This window comes from Sardina pilchardus, chromosome 2, assembly GCF_963854185.1.
Source record: "Sardina pilchardus chromosome 2, fSarPil1.1, whole genome shotgun sequence".
Lineage (NCBI taxonomy): Eukaryota > Metazoa > Chordata > Actinopteri > Clupeiformes > Clupeidae > Sardina > Sardina pilchardus.
The window spans coordinates 776,661-793,536 of record NC_084995.1 but is presented as its reverse complement, the minus strand read 5'-3'; the positions used below and the strand labels follow the sequence as shown (position 1 = coordinate 793,536).

At 51.2% G+C, this 16,876-nt stretch overlaps 25 non-coding genes across 25 annotated transcripts; all 25 read left to right on the top strand.

The window, feature by feature from the left end:
• The first annotated feature begins 382 nt into the window (after positions 1-382).
• On the top strand, positions 383-573 carry LOC134075349 (U2 spliceosomal RNA). The gene has a single exon (XR_009938105.1). It is a non-coding gene; the product is annotated as a U2 spliceosomal RNA (small nuclear RNA).
• Positions 574-1,043: 470 nt separating this feature from the next.
• Positions 1,044-1,234, top strand: LOC134075348 (U2 spliceosomal RNA). The gene has a single exon (XR_009938104.1). It is a non-coding gene; the product is annotated as a U2 spliceosomal RNA (small nuclear RNA).
• Positions 1,235-1,704: 470 nt separating this feature from the next.
• Positions 1,705-1,895, top strand: LOC134075347 (U2 spliceosomal RNA). Its single transcript, XR_009938103.1, has one exon. It is a non-coding gene; the product is annotated as a U2 spliceosomal RNA (small nuclear RNA).
• Positions 1,896-2,365: 470 nt separating this feature from the next.
• Positions 2,366-2,556, top strand: LOC134075345 (U2 spliceosomal RNA). The gene has a single exon (XR_009938101.1). It is a non-coding gene; the product is annotated as a U2 spliceosomal RNA (small nuclear RNA).
• Positions 2,557-3,026: 470 nt separating this feature from the next.
• Positions 3,027-3,217, top strand: LOC134075344 (U2 spliceosomal RNA). The gene has a single exon (XR_009938100.1). It is a non-coding gene; the product is annotated as a U2 spliceosomal RNA (small nuclear RNA).
• A 470-nt stretch (positions 3,218-3,687) lies between these two features.
• LOC134075343 (U2 spliceosomal RNA) lies at positions 3,688-3,878 on the top strand. The gene has a single exon (XR_009938099.1). It is a non-coding gene; the product is annotated as a U2 spliceosomal RNA (small nuclear RNA).
• A 470-nt stretch (positions 3,879-4,348) lies between these two features.
• On the top strand, positions 4,349-4,539 carry LOC134075342 (U2 spliceosomal RNA). The gene has a single exon (XR_009938098.1). It is a non-coding gene; the product is annotated as a U2 spliceosomal RNA (small nuclear RNA).
• Positions 4,540-5,009: 470 nt separating this feature from the next.
• On the top strand, positions 5,010-5,200 carry LOC134075341 (U2 spliceosomal RNA). The gene has a single exon (XR_009938097.1). It is a non-coding gene; the product is annotated as a U2 spliceosomal RNA (small nuclear RNA).
• Positions 5,201-5,670: 470 nt separating this feature from the next.
• On the top strand, positions 5,671-5,861 carry LOC134075339 (U2 spliceosomal RNA). The gene has a single exon (XR_009938096.1). It is a non-coding gene; the product is annotated as a U2 spliceosomal RNA (small nuclear RNA).
• Positions 5,862-6,331: 470 nt separating this feature from the next.
• Positions 6,332-6,522, top strand: LOC134075338 (U2 spliceosomal RNA). The gene has a single exon (XR_009938095.1). It is a non-coding gene; the product is annotated as a U2 spliceosomal RNA (small nuclear RNA).
• Positions 6,523-6,992: 470 nt separating this feature from the next.
• LOC134075337 (U2 spliceosomal RNA) lies at positions 6,993-7,183 on the top strand. The gene has a single exon (XR_009938094.1). It is a non-coding gene; the product is annotated as a U2 spliceosomal RNA (small nuclear RNA).
• A 470-nt stretch (positions 7,184-7,653) lies between these two features.
• On the top strand, positions 7,654-7,844 carry LOC134075336 (U2 spliceosomal RNA). The gene has a single exon (XR_009938093.1). It is a non-coding gene; the product is annotated as a U2 spliceosomal RNA (small nuclear RNA).
• Positions 7,845-8,314: 470 nt separating this feature from the next.
• Positions 8,315-8,505, top strand: LOC134075335 (U2 spliceosomal RNA). Its single transcript, XR_009938092.1, has one exon. It is a non-coding gene; the product is annotated as a U2 spliceosomal RNA (small nuclear RNA).
• A 470-nt stretch (positions 8,506-8,975) lies between these two features.
• LOC134075333 (U2 spliceosomal RNA) lies at positions 8,976-9,166 on the top strand. Its single transcript, XR_009938090.1, has one exon. It is a non-coding gene; the product is annotated as a U2 spliceosomal RNA (small nuclear RNA).
• A 470-nt stretch (positions 9,167-9,636) lies between these two features.
• On the top strand, positions 9,637-9,827 carry LOC134075332 (U2 spliceosomal RNA). The gene has a single exon (XR_009938089.1). It is a non-coding gene; the product is annotated as a U2 spliceosomal RNA (small nuclear RNA).
• Positions 9,828-10,297: 470 nt separating this feature from the next.
• LOC134075331 (U2 spliceosomal RNA) lies at positions 10,298-10,488 on the top strand. Its single transcript, XR_009938088.1, has one exon. It is a non-coding gene; the product is annotated as a U2 spliceosomal RNA (small nuclear RNA).
• Positions 10,489-10,959: 471 nt separating this feature from the next.
• Positions 10,960-11,150, top strand: LOC134075330 (U2 spliceosomal RNA). Its single transcript, XR_009938087.1, has one exon. It is a non-coding gene; the product is annotated as a U2 spliceosomal RNA (small nuclear RNA).
• Positions 11,151-11,620: 470 nt separating this feature from the next.
• Positions 11,621-11,811, top strand: LOC134075329 (U2 spliceosomal RNA). The gene has a single exon (XR_009938086.1). It is a non-coding gene; the product is annotated as a U2 spliceosomal RNA (small nuclear RNA).
• A 470-nt stretch (positions 11,812-12,281) lies between these two features.
• Positions 12,282-12,472, top strand: LOC134075328 (U2 spliceosomal RNA). Its single transcript, XR_009938085.1, has one exon. It is a non-coding gene; the product is annotated as a U2 spliceosomal RNA (small nuclear RNA).
• Positions 12,473-12,942: 470 nt separating this feature from the next.
• LOC134075327 (U2 spliceosomal RNA) lies at positions 12,943-13,133 on the top strand. Its single transcript, XR_009938084.1, has one exon. It is a non-coding gene; the product is annotated as a U2 spliceosomal RNA (small nuclear RNA).
• A 470-nt stretch (positions 13,134-13,603) lies between these two features.
• LOC134075326 (U2 spliceosomal RNA) lies at positions 13,604-13,794 on the top strand. The gene has a single exon (XR_009938083.1). It is a non-coding gene; the product is annotated as a U2 spliceosomal RNA (small nuclear RNA).
• A 470-nt stretch (positions 13,795-14,264) lies between these two features.
• On the top strand, positions 14,265-14,455 carry LOC134075325 (U2 spliceosomal RNA). Its single transcript, XR_009938082.1, has one exon. It is a non-coding gene; the product is annotated as a U2 spliceosomal RNA (small nuclear RNA).
• Positions 14,456-14,925: 470 nt separating this feature from the next.
• On the top strand, positions 14,926-15,116 carry LOC134075324 (U2 spliceosomal RNA). Its single transcript, XR_009938081.1, has one exon. It is a non-coding gene; the product is annotated as a U2 spliceosomal RNA (small nuclear RNA).
• Positions 15,117-15,586: 470 nt separating this feature from the next.
• Positions 15,587-15,777, top strand: LOC134075322 (U2 spliceosomal RNA). Its single transcript, XR_009938079.1, has one exon. It is a non-coding gene; the product is annotated as a U2 spliceosomal RNA (small nuclear RNA).
• Positions 15,778-16,247: 470 nt separating this feature from the next.
• On the top strand, positions 16,248-16,438 carry LOC134075321 (U2 spliceosomal RNA). The gene has a single exon (XR_009938078.1). It is a non-coding gene; the product is annotated as a U2 spliceosomal RNA (small nuclear RNA).
• Positions 16,439-16,876: the final 438 nt, after the last annotated feature.

Here is a 16,876-nt window from a genome sequence, read left to right as displayed (position 1 = left end):
TCTCTCCCAGGTCTCTACCTCCCTTTTCGCCCGCTGTTGCGTTTTCCCGCTCTTTTTCTCTTTTTTTTTTTTTTTTTTTTTTTTTTTAAATGATGTATTTATTTATCTGTCTGTCTGTCTGTCTGTCTGTCTGTCTGTCTGTCTGTCTGTCTGTCTGTCTGTCTGTCTGTCTGTCTGTCTGTCTGTCTGTGGAACTAACTCTCTCGTCTGCTGTCTCCTAGGAAATCCGACTGCGCAGGCGCCAGACCAGACCACGAGGCCTCTCGCCCGAGTCCGGCGGTCATCCGGCGGTCAGCGTTCTTCTCTTGCCCCGCCCCTCCGCGGAGTACCGGCGTCTGGTGAGTCGCCCGGGGGGCCGCCGGACCCCGTACGGTCGAGGGGTATCGCTTCTCGGCCTTTTGGCTAAGATCAAGTGTAGTATCTGTTCTTATCAGTTTAATATCTGATACGTCCTCTACCCGAGGACTATATATTAATCTGATTTTTGGAACAGGGAGACGGAAGAGGGGCTTGCTCCGTCCGCTCCACGCATCGACCTGGTATTGCAGTGACTCCAGGAACGGTGCACATCTCTTTGAATGTTGAAGAAAAGAACCCAAGAACCCAAGAACCCAAGAACCCAAGAACCCAAGAACACAAGAACACAAGAACACAAGAACCCTCTCTCCCAGGTCTCTACCTCCCTTTTCGCCCGCTGTTGCGTTTTCCCGCTCTTTTTCTCTTTTTTTTTTTTTTTTTTTTTTTTTTTAAATGATGTATTTATTTATCTGTCTGTCTGTCTGTCTGTCTGTCTGTCTGTCTGTCTGTCTGTCTGTCTGTCTGTCTGTCTGTCTGTCTGTCTGTCTGTCTGTGGAACTAACTCTCTCGTCTGCTGTCTCCTAGGAAATCCGACTGCGCAGGCGCCAGACCAGACCACGAGGCCTCTCGCCCGAGTCCGGCGGTCATCCGGCGGTCAGCGTTCTTCTCTTGCCCCGCCCCTCCGCGGAGTACCGGCGTCTGGTGAGTCGCCCGGGGGGCCGCCGGACCCCGTACGGTCGAGGGGTATCGCTTCTCGGCCTTTTGGCTAAGATCAAGTGTAGTATCTGTTCTTATCAGTTTAATATCTGATACGTCCTCTACCCGAGGACTATATATTAATCTGATTTTTGGAACAGGGAGACGGAAGAGGGGCTTGCTCCGTCCGCTCCACGCATCGACCTGGTATTGCAGTGACTCCAGGAACGGTGCACATCTCTTTGAATGTTGAAGAAAAGAACCCAAGAACCCAAGAACCCAAGAACCCAAGAACCCAAGAACACAAGAACACAAGAACACAAGAACCCTCTCTCCCAGGTCTCTACCTCCCTTTTCGCCCGCTGTTGCGTTTTCCCGCTCTTTTTCTCTTTTTTTTTTTTTTTTTTTTTTTTTTTAAATGATGTATTTATTTATCTGTCTGTCTGTCTGTCTGTCTGTCTGTCTGTCTGTCTGTCTGTCTGTCTGTCTGTCTGTCTGTCTGTCTGTCTGTCTGTCTGTGGAACTAACTCTCTCGTCTGCTGTCTCCTAGGAAATCCGACTGCGCAGGCGCCAGACCAGACCACGAGGCCTCTCGCCCGAGTCCGGCGGTCATCCGGCGGTCAGCGTTCTTCTCTTGCCCCGCCCCTCCGCGGAGTACCGGCGTCTGGTGAGTCGCCCGGGGGGCCGCCGGACCCCGTACGGTCGAGGGGTATCGCTTCTCGGCCTTTTGGCTAAGATCAAGTGTAGTATCTGTTCTTATCAGTTTAATATCTGATACGTCCTCTACCCGAGGACTATATATTAATCTGATTTTTGGAACAGGGAGACGGAAGAGGGGCTTGCTCCGTCCGCTCCACGCATCGACCTGGTATTGCAGTGACTCCAGGAACGGTGCACATCTCTTTGAATGTTGAAGAAAAGAACCCAAGAACCCAAGAACCCAAGAACCCAAGAACCCAAGAACACAAGAACACAAGAACACAAGAACCCTCTCTCCCAGGTCTCTACCTCCCTTTTCGCCCGCTGTTGCGTTTTCCCGCTCTTTTTCTCTTTTTTTTTTTTTTTTTTTTTTTTTTTAAATGATGTATTTATTTATCTGTCTGTCTGTCTGTCTGTCTGTCTGTCTGTCTGTCTGTCTGTCTGTCTGTCTGTCTGTCTGTCTGTCTGTCTGTCTGTCTGTGGAACTAACTCTCTCGTCTGCTGTCTCCTAGGAAATCCGACTGCGCAGGCGCCAGACCAGACCACGAGGCCTCTCGCCCGAGTCCGGCGGTCATCCGGCGGTCAGCGTTCTTCTCTTGCCCCGCCCCTCCGCGGAGTACCGGCGTCTGGTGAGTCGCCCGGGGGGCCGCCGGACCCCGTACGGTCGAGGGGTATCGCTTCTCGGCCTTTTGGCTAAGATCAAGTGTAGTATCTGTTCTTATCAGTTTAATATCTGATACGTCCTCTACCCGAGGACTATATATTAATCTGATTTTTGGAACAGGGAGACGGAAGAGGGGCTTGCTCCGTCCGCTCCACGCATCGACCTGGTATTGCAGTGACTCCAGGAACGGTGCACATCTCTTTGAATGTTGAAGAAAAGAACCCAAGAACCCAAGAACCCAAGAACCCAAGAACCCAAGAACACAAGAACACAAGAACACAAGAACCCTCTCTCCCAGGTCTCTACCTCCCTTTTCGCCCGCTGTTGCGTTTTCCCGCTCTTTTTCTCTTTTTTTTTTTTTTTTTTTTTTTTTTTAAATGATGTATTTATTTATCTGTCTGTCTGTCTGTCTGTCTGTCTGTCTGTCTGTCTGTCTGTCTGTCTGTCTGTCTGTCTGTCTGTCTGTCTGTCTGTCTGTGGAACTAACTCTCTCGTCTGCTGTCTCCTAGGAAATCCGACTGCGCAGGCGCCAGACCAGACCACGAGGCCTCTCGCCCGAGTCCGGCGGTCATCCGGCGGTCAGCGTTCTTCTCTTGCCCCGCCCCTCCGCGGAGTACCGGCGTCTGGTGAGTCGCCCGGGGGGCCGCCGGACCCCGTACGGTCGAGGGGTATCGCTTCTCGGCCTTTTGGCTAAGATCAAGTGTAGTATCTGTTCTTATCAGTTTAATATCTGATACGTCCTCTACCCGAGGACTATATATTAATCTGATTTTTGGAACAGGGAGACGGAAGAGGGGCTTGCTCCGTCCGCTCCACGCATCGACCTGGTATTGCAGTGACTCCAGGAACGGTGCACATCTCTTTGAATGTTGAAGAAAAGAACCCAAGAACCCAAGAACCCAAGAACCCAAGAACCCAAGAACACAAGAACACAAGAACACAAGAACCCTCTCTCCCAGGTCTCTACCTCCCTTTTCGCCCGCTGTTGCGTTTTCCCGCTCTTTTTCTCTTTTTTTTTTTTTTTTTTTTTTTTTTTAAATGATGTATTTATTTATCTGTCTGTCTGTCTGTCTGTCTGTCTGTCTGTCTGTCTGTCTGTCTGTCTGTCTGTCTGTCTGTCTGTCTGTCTGTCTGTCTGTGGAACTAACTCTCTCGTCTGCTGTCTCCTAGGAAATCCGACTGCGCAGGCGCCAGACCAGACCACGAGGCCTCTCGCCCGAGTCCGGCGGTCATCCGGCGGTCAGCGTTCTTCTCTTGCCCCGCCCCTCCGCGGAGTACCGGCGTCTGGTGAGTCGCCCGGGGGGCCGCCGGACCCCGTACGGTCGAGGGGTATCGCTTCTCGGCCTTTTGGCTAAGATCAAGTGTAGTATCTGTTCTTATCAGTTTAATATCTGATACGTCCTCTACCCGAGGACTATATATTAATCTGATTTTTGGAACAGGGAGACGGAAGAGGGGCTTGCTCCGTCCGCTCCACGCATCGACCTGGTATTGCAGTGACTCCAGGAACGGTGCACATCTCTTTGAATGTTGAAGAAAAGAACCCAAGAACCCAAGAACCCAAGAACCCAAGAACCCAAGAACACAAGAACACAAGAACACAAGAACCCTCTCTCCCAGGTCTCTACCTCCCTTTTCGCCCGCTGTTGCGTTTTCCCGCTCTTTTTCTCTTTTTTTTTTTTTTTTTTTTTTTTTTTAAATGATGTATTTATTTATCTGTCTGTCTGTCTGTCTGTCTGTCTGTCTGTCTGTCTGTCTGTCTGTCTGTCTGTCTGTCTGTCTGTCTGTCTGTCTGTCTGTGGAACTAACTCTCTCGTCTGCTGTCTCCTAGGAAATCCGACTGCGCAGGCGCCAGACCAGACCACGAGGCCTCTCGCCCGAGTCCGGCGGTCATCCGGCGGTCAGCGTTCTTCTCTTGCCCCGCCCCTCCGCGGAGTACCGGCGTCTGGTGAGTCGCCCGGGGGGCCGCCGGACCCCGTACGGTCGAGGGGTATCGCTTCTCGGCCTTTTGGCTAAGATCAAGTGTAGTATCTGTTCTTATCAGTTTAATATCTGATACGTCCTCTACCCGAGGACTATATATTAATCTGATTTTTGGAACAGGGAGACGGAAGAGGGGCTTGCTCCGTCCGCTCCACGCATCGACCTGGTATTGCAGTGACTCCAGGAACGGTGCACATCTCTTTGAATGTTGAAGAAAAGAACCCAAGAACCCAAGAACCCAAGAACCCAAGAACCCAAGAACACAAGAACACAAGAACACAAGAACCCTCTCTCCCAGGTCTCTACCTCCCTTTTCGCCCGCTGTTGCGTTTTCCCGCTCTTTTTCTCTTTTTTTTTTTTTTTTTTTTTTTTTTTAAATGATGTATTTATTTATCTGTCTGTCTGTCTGTCTGTCTGTCTGTCTGTCTGTCTGTCTGTCTGTCTGTCTGTCTGTCTGTCTGTCTGTCTGTCTGTCTGTGGAACTAACTCTCTCGTCTGCTGTCTCCTAGGAAATCCGACTGCGCAGGCGCCAGACCAGACCACGAGGCCTCTCGCCCGAGTCCGGCGGTCATCCGGCGGTCAGCGTTCTTCTCTTGCCCCGCCCCTCCGCGGAGTACCGGCGTCTGGTGAGTCGCCCGGGGGGCCGCCGGACCCCGTACGGTCGAGGGGTATCGCTTCTCGGCCTTTTGGCTAAGATCAAGTGTAGTATCTGTTCTTATCAGTTTAATATCTGATACGTCCTCTACCCGAGGACTATATATTAATCTGATTTTTGGAACAGGGAGACGGAAGAGGGGCTTGCTCCGTCCGCTCCACGCATCGACCTGGTATTGCAGTGACTCCAGGAACGGTGCACATCTCTTTGAATGTTGAAGAAAAGAACCCAAGAACCCAAGAACCCAAGAACCCAAGAACCCAAGAACACAAGAACACAAGAACACAAGAACCCTCTCTCCCAGGTCTCTACCTCCCTTTTCGCCCGCTGTTGCGTTTTCCCGCTCTTTTTCTCTTTTTTTTTTTTTTTTTTTTTTTTTTTAAATGATGTATTTATTTATCTGTCTGTCTGTCTGTCTGTCTGTCTGTCTGTCTGTCTGTCTGTCTGTCTGTCTGTCTGTCTGTCTGTCTGTCTGTCTGTCTGTGGAACTAACTCTCTCGTCTGCTGTCTCCTAGGAAATCCGACTGCGCAGGCGCCAGACCAGACCACGAGGCCTCTCGCCCGAGTCCGGCGGTCATCCGGCGGTCAGCGTTCTTCTCTTGCCCCGCCCCTCCGCGGAGTACCGGCGTCTGGTGAGTCGCCCGGGGGGCCGCCGGACCCCGTACGGTCGAGGGGTATCGCTTCTCGGCCTTTTGGCTAAGATCAAGTGTAGTATCTGTTCTTATCAGTTTAATATCTGATACGTCCTCTACCCGAGGACTATATATTAATCTGATTTTTGGAACAGGGAGACGGAAGAGGGGCTTGCTCCGTCCGCTCCACGCATCGACCTGGTATTGCAGTGACTCCAGGAACGGTGCACATCTCTTTGAATGTTGAAGAAAAGAACCCAAGAACCCAAGAACCCAAGAACCCAAGAACCCAAGAACACAAGAACACAAGAACACAAGAACCCTCTCTCCCAGGTCTCTACCTCCCTTTTCGCCCGCTGTTGCGTTTTCCCGCTCTTTTTCTCTTTTTTTTTTTTTTTTTTTTTTTTTTTAAATGATGTATTTATTTATCTGTCTGTCTGTCTGTCTGTCTGTCTGTCTGTCTGTCTGTCTGTCTGTCTGTCTGTCTGTCTGTCTGTCTGTCTGTCTGTCTGTGGAACTAACTCTCTCGTCTGCTGTCTCCTAGGAAATCCGACTGCGCAGGCGCCAGACCAGACCACGAGGCCTCTCGCCCGAGTCCGGCGGTCATCCGGCGGTCAGCGTTCTTCTCTTGCCCCGCCCCTCCGCGGAGTACCGGCGTCTGGTGAGTCGCCCGGGGGGCCGCCGGACCCCGTACGGTCGAGGGGTATCGCTTCTCGGCCTTTTGGCTAAGATCAAGTGTAGTATCTGTTCTTATCAGTTTAATATCTGATACGTCCTCTACCCGAGGACTATATATTAATCTGATTTTTGGAACAGGGAGACGGAAGAGGGGCTTGCTCCGTCCGCTCCACGCATCGACCTGGTATTGCAGTGACTCCAGGAACGGTGCACATCTCTTTGAATGTTGAAGAAAAGAACCCAAGAACCCAAGAACCCAAGAACCCAAGAACCCAAGAACACAAGAACACAAGAACACAAGAACCCTCTCTCCCAGGTCTCTACCTCCCTTTTCGCCCGCTGTTGCGTTTTCCCGCTCTTTTTCTCTTTTTTTTTTTTTTTTTTTTTTTTTTTAAATGATGTATTTATTTATCTGTCTGTCTGTCTGTCTGTCTGTCTGTCTGTCTGTCTGTCTGTCTGTCTGTCTGTCTGTCTGTCTGTCTGTCTGTCTGTCTGTGGAACTAACTCTCTCGTCTGCTGTCTCCTAGGAAATCCGACTGCGCAGGCGCCAGACCAGACCACGAGGCCTCTCGCCCGAGTCCGGCGGTCATCCGGCGGTCAGCGTTCTTCTCTTGCCCCGCCCCTCCGCGGAGTACCGGCGTCTGGTGAGTCGCCCGGGGGGCCGCCGGACCCCGTACGGTCGAGGGGTATCGCTTCTCGGCCTTTTGGCTAAGATCAAGTGTAGTATCTGTTCTTATCAGTTTAATATCTGATACGTCCTCTACCCGAGGACTATATATTAATCTGATTTTTGGAACAGGGAGACGGAAGAGGGGCTTGCTCCGTCCGCTCCACGCATCGACCTGGTATTGCAGTGACTCCAGGAACGGTGCACATCTCTTTGAATGTTGAAGAAAAGAACCCAAGAACCCAAGAACCCAAGAACCCAAGAACCCAAGAACACAAGAACACAAGAACACAAGAACCCTCTCTCCCAGGTCTCTACCTCCCTTTTCGCCCGCTGTTGCGTTTTCCCGCTCTTTTTCTCTTTTTTTTTTTTTTTTTTTTTTTTTTTAAATGATGTATTTATTTATCTGTCTGTCTGTCTGTCTGTCTGTCTGTCTGTCTGTCTGTCTGTCTGTCTGTCTGTCTGTCTGTCTGTCTGTCTGTCTGTCTGTGGAACTAACTCTCTCGTCTGCTGTCTCCTAGGAAATCCGACTGCGCAGGCGCCAGACCAGACCACGAGGCCTCTCGCCCGAGTCCGGCGGTCATCCGGCGGTCAGCGTTCTTCTCTTGCCCCGCCCCTCCGCGGAGTACCGGCGTCTGGTGAGTCGCCCGGGGGGCCGCCGGACCCCGTACGGTCGAGGGGTATCGCTTCTCGGCCTTTTGGCTAAGATCAAGTGTAGTATCTGTTCTTATCAGTTTAATATCTGATACGTCCTCTACCCGAGGACTATATATTAATCTGATTTTTGGAACAGGGAGACGGAAGAGGGGCTTGCTCCGTCCGCTCCACGCATCGACCTGGTATTGCAGTGACTCCAGGAACGGTGCACATCTCTTTGAATGTTGAAGAAAAGAACCCAAGAACCCAAGAACCCAAGAACCCAAGAACCCAAGAACACAAGAACACAAGAACACAAGAACCCTCTCTCCCAGGTCTCTACCTCCCTTTTCGCCCGCTGTTGCGTTTTCCCGCTCTTTTTCTCTTTTTTTTTTTTTTTTTTTTTTTTTTTAAATGATGTATTTATTTATCTGTCTGTCTGTCTGTCTGTCTGTCTGTCTGTCTGTCTGTCTGTCTGTCTGTCTGTCTGTCTGTCTGTCTGTCTGTCTGTCTGTGGAACTAACTCTCTCGTCTGCTGTCTCCTAGGAAATCCGACTGCGCAGGCGCCAGACCAGACCACGAGGCCTCTCGCCCGAGTCCGGCGGTCATCCGGCGGTCAGCGTTCTTCTCTTGCCCCGCCCCTCCGCGGAGTACCGGCGTCTGGTGAGTCGCCCGGGGGGCCGCCGGACCCCGTACGGTCGAGGGGTATCGCTTCTCGGCCTTTTGGCTAAGATCAAGTGTAGTATCTGTTCTTATCAGTTTAATATCTGATACGTCCTCTACCCGAGGACTATATATTAATCTGATTTTTGGAACAGGGAGACGGAAGAGGGGCTTGCTCCGTCCGCTCCACGCATCGACCTGGTATTGCAGTGACTCCAGGAACGGTGCACATCTCTTTGAATGTTGAAGAAAAGAACCCAAGAACCCAAGAACCCAAGAACCCAAGAACCCAAGAACACAAGAACACAAGAACACAAGAACCCTCTCTCCCAGGTCTCTACCTCCCTTTTCGCCCGCTGTTGCGTTTTCCCGCTCTTTTTCTCTTTTTTTTTTTTTTTTTTTTTTTTTTTAAATGATGTATTTATTTATCTGTCTGTCTGTCTGTCTGTCTGTCTGTCTGTCTGTCTGTCTGTCTGTCTGTCTGTCTGTCTGTCTGTCTGTCTGTCTGTCTGTGGAACTAACTCTCTCGTCTGCTGTCTCCTAGGAAATCCGACTGCGCAGGCGCCAGACCAGACCACGAGGCCTCTCGCCCGAGTCCGGCGGTCATCCGGCGGTCAGCGTTCTTCTCTTGCCCCGCCCCTCCGCGGAGTACCGGCGTCTGGTGAGTCGCCCGGGGGGCCGCCGGACCCCGTACGGTCGAGGGGTATCGCTTCTCGGCCTTTTGGCTAAGATCAAGTGTAGTATCTGTTCTTATCAGTTTAATATCTGATACGTCCTCTACCCGAGGACTATATATTAATCTGATTTTTGGAACAGGGAGACGGAAGAGGGGCTTGCTCCGTCCGCTCCACGCATCGACCTGGTATTGCAGTGACTCCAGGAACGGTGCACATCTCTTTGAATGTTGAAGAAAAGAACCCAAGAACCCAAGAACCCAAGAACCCAAGAACCCAAGAACACAAGAACACAAGAACACAAGAACCCTCTCTCCCAGGTCTCTACCTCCCTTTTCGCCCGCTGTTGCGTTTTCCCGCTCTTTTTCTCTTTTTTTTTTTTTTTTTTTTTTTTTTTAAATGATGTATTTATTTATCTGTCTGTCTGTCTGTCTGTCTGTCTGTCTGTCTGTCTGTCTGTCTGTCTGTCTGTCTGTCTGTCTGTCTGTCTGTCTGTCTGTGGAACTAACTCTCTCGTCTGCTGTCTCCTAGGAAATCCGACTGCGCAGGCGCCAGACCAGACCACGAGGCCTCTCGCCCGAGTCCGGCGGTCATCCGGCGGTCAGCGTTCTTCTCTTGCCCCGCCCCTCCGCGGAGTACCGGCGTCTGGTGAGTCGCCCGGGGGGCCGCCGGACCCCGTACGGTCGAGGGGTATCGCTTCTCGGCCTTTTGGCTAAGATCAAGTGTAGTATCTGTTCTTATCAGTTTAATATCTGATACGTCCTCTACCCGAGGACTATATATTAATCTGATTTTTGGAACAGGGAGACGGAAGAGGGGCTTGCTCCGTCCGCTCCACGCATCGACCTGGTATTGCAGTGACTCCAGGAACGGTGCACATCTCTTTGAATGTTGAAGAAAAGAACCCAAGAACCCAAGAACCCAAGAACCCAAGAACCCAAGAACACAAGAACACAAGAACACAAGAACCCTCTCTCCCAGGTCTCTACCTCCCTTTTCGCCCGCTGTTGCGTTTTCCCGCTCTTTTTCTCTTTTTTTTTTTTTTTTTTTTTTTTTTTAAATGATGTATTTATTTATCTGTCTGTCTGTCTGTCTGTCTGTCTGTCTGTCTGTCTGTCTGTCTGTCTGTCTGTCTGTCTGTCTGTCTGTCTGTCTGTCTGTGGAACTAACTCTCTCGTCTGCTGTCTCCTAGGAAATCCGACTGCGCAGGCGCCAGACCAGACCACGAGGCCTCTCGCCCGAGTCCGGCGGTCATCCGGCGGTCAGCGTTCTTCTCTTGCCCCGCCCCTCCGCGGAGTACCGGCGTCTGGTGAGTCGCCCGGGGGGCCGCCGGACCCCGTACGGTCGAGGGGTATCGCTTCTCGGCCTTTTGGCTAAGATCAAGTGTAGTATCTGTTCTTATCAGTTTAATATCTGATACGTCCTCTACCCGAGGACTATATATTAATCTGATTTTTGGAACAGGGAGACGGAAGAGGGGCTTGCTCCGTCCGCTCCACGCATCGACCTGGTATTGCAGTGACTCCAGGAACGGTGCACATCTCTTTGAATGTTGAAGAAAAGAACCCAAGAACCCAAGAACCCAAGAACCCAAGAACCCAAGAACACAAGAACACAAGAACACAAGAACCCTCTCTCCCAGGTCTCTACCTCCCTTTTCGCCCGCTGTTGCGTTTTCCCGCTCTTTTTCTCTCTTTTTTTTTTTTTTTTTTTTTTTTTTAAATGATGTATTTATTTATCTGTCTGTCTGTCTGTCTGTCTGTCTGTCTGTCTGTCTGTCTGTCTGTCTGTCTGTCTGTCTGTCTGTCTGTCTGTCTGTCTGTGGAACTAACTCTCTCGTCTGCTGTCTCCTAGGAAATCCGACTGCGCAGGCGCCAGACCAGACCACGAGGCCTCTCGCCCGAGTCCGGCGGTCATCCGGCGGTCAGCGTTCTTCTCTTGCCCCGCCCCTCCGCGGAGTACCGGCGTCTGGTGAGTCGCCCGGGGGGCCGCCGGACCCCGTACGGTCGAGGGGTATCGCTTCTCGGCCTTTTGGCTAAGATCAAGTGTAGTATCTGTTCTTATCAGTTTAATATCTGATACGTCCTCTACCCGAGGACTATATATTAATCTGATTTTTGGAACAGGGAGACGGAAGAGGGGCTTGCTCCGTCCGCTCCACGCATCGACCTGGTATTGCAGTGACTCCAGGAACGGTGCACATCTCTTTGAATGTTGAAGAAAAGAACCCAAGAACCCAAGAACCCAAGAACCCAAGAACCCAAGAACACAAGAACACAAGAACACAAGAACCCTCTCTCCCAGGTCTCTACCTCCCTTTTCGCCCGCTGTTGCGTTTTCCCGCTCTTTTTCTCTTTTTTTTTTTTTTTTTTTTTTTTTTTAAATGATGTATTTATTTATCTGTCTGTCTGTCTGTCTGTCTGTCTGTCTGTCTGTCTGTCTGTCTGTCTGTCTGTCTGTCTGTCTGTCTGTCTGTCTGTCTGTGGAACTAACTCTCTCGTCTGCTGTCTCCTAGGAAATCCGACTGCGCAGGCGCCAGACCAGACCACGAGGCCTCTCGCCCGAGTCCGGCGGTCATCCGGCGGTCAGCGTTCTTCTCTTGCCCCGCCCCTCCGCGGAGTACCGGCGTCTGGTGAGTCGCCCGGGGGGCCGCCGGACCCCGTACGGTCGAGGGGTATCGCTTCTCGGCCTTTTGGCTAAGATCAAGTGTAGTATCTGTTCTTATCAGTTTAATATCTGATACGTCCTCTACCCGAGGACTATATATTAATCTGATTTTTGGAACAGGGAGACGGAAGAGGGGCTTGCTCCGTCCGCTCCACGCATCGACCTGGTATTGCAGTGACTCCAGGAACGGTGCACATCTCTTTGAATGTTGAAGAAAAGAACCCAAGAACCCAAGAACCCAAGAACCCAAGAACCCAAGAACACAAGAACACAAGAACACAAGAACCCTCTCTCCCAGGTCTCTACCTCCCTTTTCGCCCGCTGTTGCGTTTTCCCGCTCTTTTTCTCTTTTTTTTTTTTTTTTTTTTTTTTTTTAAATGATGTATTTATTTATCTGTCTGTCTGTCTGTCTGTCTGTCTGTCTGTCTGTCTGTCTGTCTGTCTGTCTGTCTGTCTGTCTGTCTGTCTGTCTGTCTGTGGAACTAACTCTCTCGTCTGCTGTCTCCTAGGAAATCCGACTGCGCAGGCGCCAGACCAGACCACGAGGCCTCTCGCCCGAGTCCGGCGGTCATCCGGCGGTCAGCGTTCTTCTCTTGCCCCGCCCCTCCGCGGAGTACCGGCGTCTGGTGAGTCGCCCGGGGGGCCGCCGGACCCCGTACGGTCGAGGGGTATCGCTTCTCGGCCTTTTGGCTAAGATCAAGTGTAGTATCTGTTCTTATCAGTTTAATATCTGATACGTCCTCTACCCGAGGACTATATATTAATCTGATTTTTGGAACAGGGAGACGGAAGAGGGGCTTGCTCCGTCCGCTCCACGCATCGACCTGGTATTGCAGTGACTCCAGGAACGGTGCACATCTCTTTGAATGTTGAAGAAAAGAACCCAAGAACCCAAGAACCCAAGAACCCAAGAACCCAAGAACACAAGAACACAAGAACACAAGAACCCTCTCTCCCAGGTCTCTACCTCCCTTTTCGCCCGCTGTTGCGTTTTCCCGCTCTTTTTCTCTTTTTTTTTTTTTTTTTTTTTTTTTTTAAATGATGTATTTATTTATCTGTCTGTCTGTCTGTCTGTCTGTCTGTCTGTCTGTCTGTCTGTCTGTCTGTCTGTCTGTCTGTCTGTCTGTCTGTCTGTCTGTGGAACTAACTCTCTCGTCTGCTGTCTCCTAGGAAATCCGACTGCGCAGGCGCCAGACCAGACCACGAGGCCTCTCGCCCGAGTCCGGCGGTCATCCGGCGGTCAGCGTTCTTCTCTTGCCCCGCCCCTCCGCGGAGTACCGGCGTCTGGTGAGTCGCCCGGGGGGCCGCCGGACCCCGTACGGTCGAGGGGTATCGCTTCTCGGCCTTTTGGCTAAGATCAAGTGTAGTATCTGTTCTTATCAGTTTAATATCTGATACGTCCTCTACCCGAGGACTATATATTAATCTGATTTTTGGAACAGGGAGACGGAAGAGGGGCTTGCTCCGTCCGCTCCACGCATCGACCTGGTATTGCAGTGACTCCAGGAACGGTGCACATCTCTTTGAATGTTGAAGAAAAGAACCCAAGAACCCAAGAACCCAAGAACCCAAGAACCCAAGAACACAAGAACACAAGAACACAAGAACCCTCTCTCCCAGGTCTCTACCTCCCTTTTCGCCCGCTGTTGCGTTTTCCCGCTCTTTTTCTCTTTTTTTTTTTTTTTTTTTTTTTTTTTAAATGATGTATTTATTTATCTGTCTGTCTGTCTGTCTGTCTGTCTGTCTGTCTGTCTGTCTGTCTGTCTGTCTGTCTGTCTGTCTGTCTGTCTGTCTGTCTGTGGAACTAACTCTCTCGTCTGCTGTCTCCTAGGAAATCCGACTGCGCAGGCGCCAGACCAGACCACGAGGCCTCTCGCCCGAGTCCGGCGGTCATCCGGCGGTCAGCGTTCTTCTCTTGCCCCGCCCCTCCGCGGAGTACCGGCGTCTGGTGAGTCGCCCGGGGGGCCGCCGGACCCCGTACGGTCGAGGGGTATCGCTTCTCGGCCTTTTGGCTAAGATCAAGTGTAGTATCTGTTCTTATCAGTTTAATATCTGATACGTCCTCTACCCGAGGACTATATATTAATCTGATTTTTGGAACAGGGAGACGGAAGAGGGGCTTGCTCCGTCCGCTCCACGCATCGACCTGGTATTGCAGTGACTCCAGGAACGGTGCACATCTCTTTGAATGTTGAAGAAAAGAACCCAAGAACCCAAGAACCCAAGAACCCAAGAACCCAAGAACACAAGAACACAAGAACACAAGAACCCTCTCTCCCAGGTCTCTACCTCCCTTTTCGCCCGCTGTTGCGTTTTCCCGCTCTTTTTCTCTTTTTTTTTTTTTTTTTTTTTTTTTTTAAATGATGTATTTATTTATCTGTCTGTCTGTCTGTCTGTCTGTCTGTCTGTCTGTCTGTCTGTCTGTCTGTCTGTCTGTCTGTCTGTCTGTCTGTCTGTCTGTGGAACTAACTCTCTCGTCTGCTGTCTCCTAGGAAATCCGACTGCGCAGGCGCCAGACCAGACCACGAGGCCTCTCGCCCGAGTCCGGCGGTCATCCGGCGGTCAGCGTTCTTCTCTTGCCCCGCCCCTCCGCGGAGTACCGGCGTCTGGTGAGTCGCCCGGGGGGCCGCCGGACCCCGTACGGTCGAGGGGTATCGCTTCTCGGCCTTTTGGCTAAGATCAAGTGTAGTATCTGTTCTTATCAGTTTAATATCTGATACGTCCTCTACCCGAGGACTATATATTAATCTGATTTTTGGAACAGGGAGACGGAAGAGGGGCTTGCTCCGTCCGCTCCACGCATCGACCTGGTATTGCAGTGACTCCAGGAACGGTGCACATCTCTTTGAATGTTGAAGAAAAGAACCCAAGAACCCAAGAACCCAAGAACCCAAGAACCCAAGAACACAAGAACACAAGAACACAAGAACCCTCTCTCCCAGGTCTCTACCTCCCTTTTCGCCCGCTGTTGCGTTTTCCCGCTCTTTTTCTCTTTTTTTTTTTTTTTTTTTTTTTTTTTAAATGATGTATTTATTTATCTGTCTGTCTGTCTGTCTGTCTGTCTGTCTGTCTGTCTGTCTGTCTGTCTGTCTGTCTGTCTGTCTGTCTGTCTGTCTGTCTGTGGAACTAACTCTCTCGTCTGCTGTCTCCTAGGAAATCCGACTGCGCAGGCGCCAGACCAGACCACGAGGCCTCTCGCCCGAGTCCGGCGGTCATCCGGCGGTCAGCGTTCTTCTCTTGCCCCGCCCCTCCGCGGAGTACCGGCGTCTGGTGAGTCGCCCGGGGGGCCGCCGGACCCCGTACGGTCGAGGGGTATCGCTTCTCGGCCTTTTGGCTAAGATCAAGTGTAGTATCTGTTCTTATCAGTTTAATATCTGATACGTCCTCTACCCGAGGACTATATATTAATCTGATTTTTGGAACAGGGAGACGGAAGAGGGGCTTGCTCCGTCCGCTCCACGCATCGACCTGGTATTGCAGTGACTCCAGGAACGGTGCACATCTCTTTGAATGTTGAAGAAAAGAACCCAAGAACCCAAGAACCCAAGAACCCAAGAACCCAAGAACACAAGAACACAAGAACACAAGAACCCTCTCTCCCAGGTCTCTACCTCCCTTTTCGCCCGCTGTTGCGTTTTCCCGCTCTTTTTCTCTTTTTTTTTTTTTTTTTTTTTTTTTTTAAATGATGTATTTATTTATCTGTCTGTCTGTCTGTCTGTCTGTCTGTCTGTCTGTCTGTCTGTCTGTCTGTCTGTCTGTCTGTCTGTCTGTCTGTCTGTCTGTGGAACTAACTCTCTCGTCTGCTGTCTCCTAGGAAATCCGACTGCGCAGGCGCCAGACCAGACCACGAGGCCTCTCGCCCGAGTCCGGCGGTCATCCGGCGGTCAGCGTTCTTCTCTTGCCCCGCCCCTCCGCGGAGTACCGGCGTCTGGTGAGTCGCCCGGGGGGCCGCCGGACCCCGTACGGTCGAGGGGTATCGCTTCTCGGCCTTTTGGCTAAGATCAAGTGTAGTATCTGTTCTTATCAGTTTAATATCTGATACGTCCTCTACCCGAGGACTATATATTAATCTGATTTTTGGAACAGGGAGACGGAAGAGGGGCTTGCTCCGTCCGCTCCACGCATCGACCTGGTATTGCAGTGACTCCAGGAACGGTGCACATCTCTTTGAATGTTGAAGAAAAGAACCCAAGAACCCAAGAACCCAAGAACCCAAGAACCCAAGAACACAAGAACACAAGAACACAAGAACCCTCTCTCCCAGGTCTCTACCTCCCTTTTCGCCCGCTGTTGCGTTTTCCCGCTCTTTTTCTCTTTTTTTTTTTTTTTTTTTTTTTTTTTAAATGATGTATTTATTTATCTGTCTGTCTGTCTGTCTGTCTGTCTGTCTGTCTGTCTGTCTGTCTGTCTGTCTGTCTGTCTGTCTGTCTGTCTGTCTGTCTGTGGAACTAACTCTCTCGTCTGCTGTCTCCTAGGAAATCCGACTGCGCAGGCGCCAGACCAGACCACGAGGCCTCTCGCCCGAGTCCGGCGGTCATCCGGCGGTCAGCGTTCTTCTCTTGCCCCGCCCCTCCGCGGAGTACCGGCGTCTGGTGAGTCGCCCGGGGGGCCGCCGGACCCCGTACGGTCGAGGGGTATCGCTTCTCGGCCTTTTGGCTAAGATCAAGTGTAGTATCTGTTCTTATCAGTTTAATATCTGATACGTCCTCTACCCGAGGACTATATATTAATCTGATTTTTGGAACAGGGAGACGGAAGAGGGGCTTGCTCCGTCCGCTCCACGCATCGACCTGGTATTGCAGTGACTCCAGGAACGGTGCACATCTCTTTGAATGTTGAAGAAAAGAACCCAAGAACCCAAGAACCCAAGAACCCAAGAACCCAAGAACACAAGAACACAAGAACACAAGAACCCTCTCTCCCAGGTCTCTACCTCCCTTTTCGCCCGCTGTTGCGTTTTCCCGCTCTTTTTCTCTTTTTTTTTTTTTTTTTTTTTTTTTTTAAATGATGTATTTATTTATCTGTCTGTCTGTCTGTCTGTCTGTCTGTCTGTCTGTCTGTCTGTCTGTCTGTCTGTCTGTCTGTCTGTCTGTCTGTCTGTCTGTGGAACTAACTCTCTCGTCTGCTGTCTCCTAGGAAATCCGACTGCGCAGGCGCCAGACCAGACCACGAGGCCTCTCGCCCGAGTCCGGCGGTCATCCGGCGGTCAGCGTTCTTCTCTTGCCCCGCCCCTCCGCGGAGTACCGGCGTCTGGTGAGTCGCCCG